The 6,024-nt window shown below is 41.7% G+C and overlaps 1 long non-coding RNA gene across 1 annotated transcript; it reads right to left on the bottom strand.

Moving 5' to 3' along the window:
• Positions 1–734: 734 nt before the first annotated feature.
• On the bottom strand, positions 735–6,013 carry LOC103900189. The gene is made up of 3 exons (XR_657658.2): positions 5,863–6,013; positions 5,005–5,320; positions 735–3,263 (listed from the first exon to the last, which is right to left on the bottom strand). It is a non-coding gene; the product is annotated as an uncharacterized LOC103900189 (long non-coding RNA).
• Between the last annotated feature and the right edge of the window lie 11 nt (positions 6,014–6,024).

Genomic DNA, 6,024 nt, shown 5'->3' on the forward strand with positions numbered 1-6,024 from the left:
GGGCAGATTTCAATGCACATTCCTGTCAAAGATCAGCTCTCAGTAAAGTTTCAAGCCCTCAAATTCCACACCACAGCTGTCTTCTGAGAGGCACCACACTTTACATCTGCATCATGCAAATTCAAGTTCTCTTTAGCAAAGCATAAACCATTGCGCAGCTCCTCTGGGAAATTTTAGTCAAAACTCCAGTTGGCATAAAAACTTGAAAGCTTCAATCCATATGAAAAGATGTAAGCAAGTGAGATGAGGGTCATTTTATTCTGCACAATACTTTATATAATAATGGGACTAGGAACATCTTTTTACAACAAATATCATTGACTGCAATGATTAATTTTAGTTTAGTTACTCGCTTAAGCTTTTTTTCATCCCTGCTTTAAAGTATCACTTCTGCACTTCCACAAGCATGCGGTATATAGCTAAGAATTACCCTCAACATTTTACAGTAATGAGAGCTTATTTATATTACATCTAATATAAAATCACATTGATAACACTAGCAACTGAAGACTAATATTTTAACGAAAAGCTTCCAGGCTCCCCAGAATTACTTTAATACAGATTTGTCAAGCAAAGATAAGCAACAGCAATTCATGTGATTTAGGGTCACAGCATTGGCTAGACTATAGTTCCTTTTCAAAGGAATGTTACGAGAACTTAAAAATGTGTTAAAATGTGTACATACATTCCTAGAAAAAACTGAAAGACTAAAGGGTGCGTGATGAAAAAAAAAATCTTTATTGAAATATTATATTCCCAAGTTTAAAAATACTAAGATTTAAAAAAAAAAACAAACAACTTTTAATTAAGATTCTCCATAACAATTCCATCTACTTTACAAATACACCGATGTGTGCAAAACTCTTGAATTTTTAATTAGAAAAATACCTCATACAGTTGAAACTCATGTGTGATGACATATGCTTGGTACTGTCTTCTGCCACAGAGATCAAATGGCCTGTGCTGTTTATTAAAGTTGAGGCAAGTTTTCATAACATGAGATGTATTTCTCAACATGAGGCAGAAAAATACCTTACTGTAATTTCTTTTTTTAAACTTTATATAGAATAGATAAGGGAATTCAAAAGTGCTGAACAAGAACAGATGTAATCGCTCCCAGAGGCAACAAGCATTCAGTTACTACAGCCTGCCATTTTAGTGAAGTGTGTAACTCGGGGATCACCAGCCGCCAGACCTGAGCTGTCAGAGCCCCCTCGTGGACACGAAATACGCGCTAATCGGAGCTTTTCTTGCCTCACTGCAACTGCACGTTCGTAAAACAAGCTAAGCCAACAAAAGCACTCCTGTCATCGTAGCTATACCCAGAGTATGCCAGTAGAACTTAACTGGGGCGCAAGATTCTTTCTTACGGGCAGAGTGTGCCCTGGGGTTTTCCCACAATTACAAAAAAGCAGAAGACACTTCCAGCATTTTAAGTAAATTACAATTTGTACGAATTACCATACCAAGTTAAATCAGAACCTCAGGACCCTGTTTCTGCAACACTGGTCAAAAGTGAATGCACAGGAATGAAAGAACAGGACATGCATGTAGTTATATATATAATCCCAGTCCCTATCTTTCTATGGCTCAAGACTTGATCCAATAACCGTATCTTTGAATTTAGCAGAGAATTTTACTTTCTTGAGTTTGTCCAGTCTTTTTTCAGGCCCATGAAAGATTTTGGCATTCATAACTCCTGGGTGAAAAGGGGCAAGAGGTGTTTTCAGTAGAGGTAACATTTCTCGGCTCTGCATATAAGTTAGATGTATATAAAATTATGCTTCCTCTGTAATACTGAAAGACTCAAGCATCACTACCATCTGCAAATAAGGAACAAGGGTTTAACAGACTATGGTCAGGCAGAACAGTTGCAAGAAGCTTGCTTATCCCCAAGAATAATCCTGCTCCTCAATTACAAAGGCCATACTACGTGGTCCTTGCTCCAGGACAGCTTCACAATTCACAAAGCAGAGTGTTACTACAAAGAGGCATATATTGAGATCAGTATCATTAAGAAGCAAGCTTGAAGTCTAAAGAGTGTCTCGTTTAAAGTTCCCCATTCAAGCTTGAACATGATCTTCCACTCTATTTGTTAAATGTGGGGCTCAGACATTTTTCCTTTGGTTATTAGCATGACCTCTCTCTGCTGAAGGCATCCTTACATGATCTAAGGCAAAAAACTGCCTTAGATCATGTAGGTCACCCATCAGCTAAACCAACTTGCGTCATTTTGTACCTATTCTTCATCTCTGTCATTTATGAAATGGACTGTTGTATTTTAAAGCTAATGCAAACACCCTCTCGGGAATACACTATAAATCCATGAATATTGTTTAATTACCGATCTAGTTCAGAAACAAACTTGCTAATAGGTCTCCAGGTTAGATCCAAAACAGGATATTAGATACAGTTCAGATTCCAAAATACCAGTTTCCCATGGGACCTGAGTTTCCACGCCAGTAAAACCCCCACAGCACTTCTCATTTCTGCTGCTTGTTGCGCAGCTTTTTCAAACTAGCACATCTTCAAAATAAGCAGGAACTTTTCACAGACATTTCTTCAGCACTCACAATTTAGGCACCCCACACAAATTTTAACTGTGCAGTCCAGAACTTTAGGCACATTCAGAACATTCTTAATGCTCTCAAAACTGAGGATATGTTGGCACTGCCAGATGTTGCCTTGATGGTATGCTGAAATTATTTACCTGGCGTGCAGAACAGCTGGAGCTGAAGCCATCCCACTAAAAAGCTTCAAGACACAATAAAACCACCTAAGTAGAGCTCAATTGTTAAGGCGCAGTAAGGGACTTCATTTCCAGGCACTATCACAAGTCAGAAAGACACACACATATCTGAGCTGGACACAAAGAGGTGTCCTGTTCCGATAAGCTGAAATGAGACTTTTCTTCTGATCTTTCTCACCAGCTAATTTAGCCCTCCCCTTTTTAAAAACCAACCAAACAAAAAACTTTCTGCTGACAGTATCACATTCTTAGATGTCTAGCTTCTTCTGCACTGTATAAAAATCTTAAACCACCAATTCATAACTAGTAATTCTGTTTAGCAGCAGAATGCCTGGAAGTAGCCTAATTTGTGACTAACTGTGAGCATTTAAGCCCTGCAGTTTGAATACTGGCGCTTTTATTACTGCTTTCAAAATGAGGTGATAGGTCTTCTAACAGGAACATCAGCAAAATGTCAGGAGTCTTATAGGAGTCCCATTAATATTTCTTCTGAACAGATGATTTAAATCATTATCTGGAAAATACAAGAAGTTTCACTTAGACTGATAGAAAACTGGACCAGGTAACAAATAATTATCTCTGTTTCTAGAGTGTACGTGGGCTAATTGTTCTAAGCCTAATTAGTAGGGAAAAGTGTTTATCCACTAATAGAGTGCTGCATATTGCATAATCCAAAAGCATTTGACCATACTAAATATTTTCTTAAAAAGCATTCTGTTAAGCTTAATATTATCTCACAGGCCAGTCTCACAAAACTACAGTGAGAAACTATAAATTCAGGTACTTTTATTTAACTCAGTACACAGACTGCAGAGATACTTTCTAACATTTATAGCAGTTTTTCAGTGTTCAGCAGATGTTACTCTATTTGCTAAACAATATCAGACTGCAAAATTGCTCTTACTGTTGATAGATCAATAATGACATGGGATAAGTCATTATCTCCGTGGCAACAGAATTATAACTGTTAGAGGAATATTGCGCATGTTGCTGCTGCGACTCTTAACAGGCATGCCTCGGCTTCCTCACACAGGTGCTCTCTCTGCAAGCCTGGTATGCCCAGAGTACTAACAACCAAGGGCATCTCTTGGACTACAGAGGATTAAACTACAACTGTGGTTATGTTATTCTGGAAGGAGCATATCCTTATAAGGGTTTATTACACTTCAGTTTGATGTCCTTATTTCATTTATAATTTCTAATGAACCATCTCCTTGTAGAAATAGCTAGAATGAAATTCAGGAAGGCAAATACTACAAAGTTCCGTTTATAGCCCAACATTTTTTTGAAAGAAGACATTTAGTTGCCTTTAAGAATAGAAAGATCTCTTTCTTTTTACTCAATTTTCATTTAATTCCCCTCTGTCTCCCCAGGGTCTTAAAGCAGCAGGAGTCTTTCTGCTAGATTAAAACGACAAACTAGACCACTTGGGCTATTACACTGAACACTTGTTAAGCCTCTGTCTCTGTGTATCGTACCAGTTCAACAGAGAGAAAAACATATTTTTGCTTTGCAGAATTTACTGAAATTTTATCTAGCATGAACTGGATGCTGGTTTTTTTTCCCCACATTGCACAACCTTGCACCATGTTAATCACAACATAAAAGCAGTTAACAGAAAGCAATTAGCTTTTCTGTCTCTTGATCAGCATAACTGTGCCTGGCTTCTGACATTCTGCTGAAAACTACACATACTGACACACAAAATGCACAATGTTCATCAACAAAATGTGAACTTTGCCTTTAGAGTCATAATAGAAAGTATCTCTTCATAAATACATATACTTTCAAATACTGCAGCAACACTTTCTTTTATTCATCAGCTGTTCACATGGGATGACAAACCGCAAGTTCGCCACAATTCCCTTTGCAATGTGTTCTAATTAAATAAATAGGCAAATTAAATTAAATAAAAGGCAACAGAAGCGATGCCCAAAGGTGGTTTCATAGAAAATGAAAAACGAGTTGTTATTCAAGCATCAACTGGATTCCACAAAAATCAAGAACTAGCAAAGTCTTCTGAATGCTGAAAACAAGCTGGTCTTGTCTGTGAAGCTCTCACATGTCTAGAACTGGGTGGAAAAAAATTCTTTTCCTTACAAATGGAAGTAATACAAGTGTCCATTAATATACCAAAAGTCCAGGTGCCAGAGCTGCAATGTAAATTAGTACTCAGAAATACACTTTGATTTGTTATTTGTGAGAGACCGTGGCTTAGTACAGAGGAAAACTTTGCAACACTTTCTTCTACTTACAGGATGGACCTGGCTGCTGTAGGAAACCTCCATGCTCTGCTCCAAGTTCTTGGAAAGAATCCGGCATCTGCCCAGGAGCTCAAATGAAGTTGGCTGCACACACGGCCTTTTCCAGGACACGTTCTAAATTCGGTACTTCTCTGGCTGATGCAGGGCAGTTCTGCACGTCTTCCAGCACCGACTGAACCAACCCTTTTGCACACTTGGCCAGCCAGCCCAATCTTGCTCCCATCTCTCCATCTTGCTGCCACCCCCGCCAGCTGTGCCAGTGACAGACCAAGCTGCACAAAGCTACTGGTTTCTCCGGTCTCCTCTCCTAGTAATAAAGCACAGCATGCAAAGAACTACCAGTTTCTCAGTGATAAAAACCGCCAGCTTCATCCCATTAAAAACCAACCAAAACCGAACAAGTGAATGCAGCCAAATAGGCCGCTAGACCACAGCCGAAGGCACCAGGGAGGCAGACCCATCCAGCGCTTTGTCAGCCGCCCACATGAAGCCTCCGCGGCCTCCCCCGCCTGCCTACGGTGACAAAAGGTGCCGACTCAAGGGCGCTGCTCTTCTGAGGACACGCTTCCACCACTGCGACTCGCACACGTTTGTACACGCTTCGCCGCCCAGGAGTTTCAGTCAGCACAGGCAGCCGATGCACCAGAGCAGCCCGCCCCTCCGCAGCCCCGTTCTCCTCGGATTTCATTTAGCCGTTAACGCCGTTTTGACTCCCGGCTCGCCCCCAGACCCAGGCAGCTCTACCACAGCCTGCACCACCGAAGGGCCGGCAGGATAAAACCCAAATCCCACCCCGGGGACAGGCGGCGTCGGCACATCCCCCGGCTCCACCACGGACCCCCAGCGCACCACCCTCACGGCTCCGCTCAGCCCGTGACGCCCCCGGACCCTGCCCGCACGCCAGGCCCGAAGGGAGCGGCTGAGCACGGCGGCGGCCGCCCGACAGGCCTCCCTGCCGCGCTGCGCTCCCTTCCCCACCGCGCCCCTCGGCCGTCACCCCAGCCGTGCCGG

Source organism: Aptenodytes forsteri, unplaced genomic scaffold (genome assembly GCF_000699145.1).
Source record: "Aptenodytes forsteri isolate BGI_AS27 unplaced genomic scaffold, ASM69914v1 Scaffold193, whole genome shotgun sequence".
Classification (NCBI taxonomy): Eukaryota; Metazoa; Chordata; class Aves; order Sphenisciformes; family Spheniscidae; genus Aptenodytes; species Aptenodytes forsteri.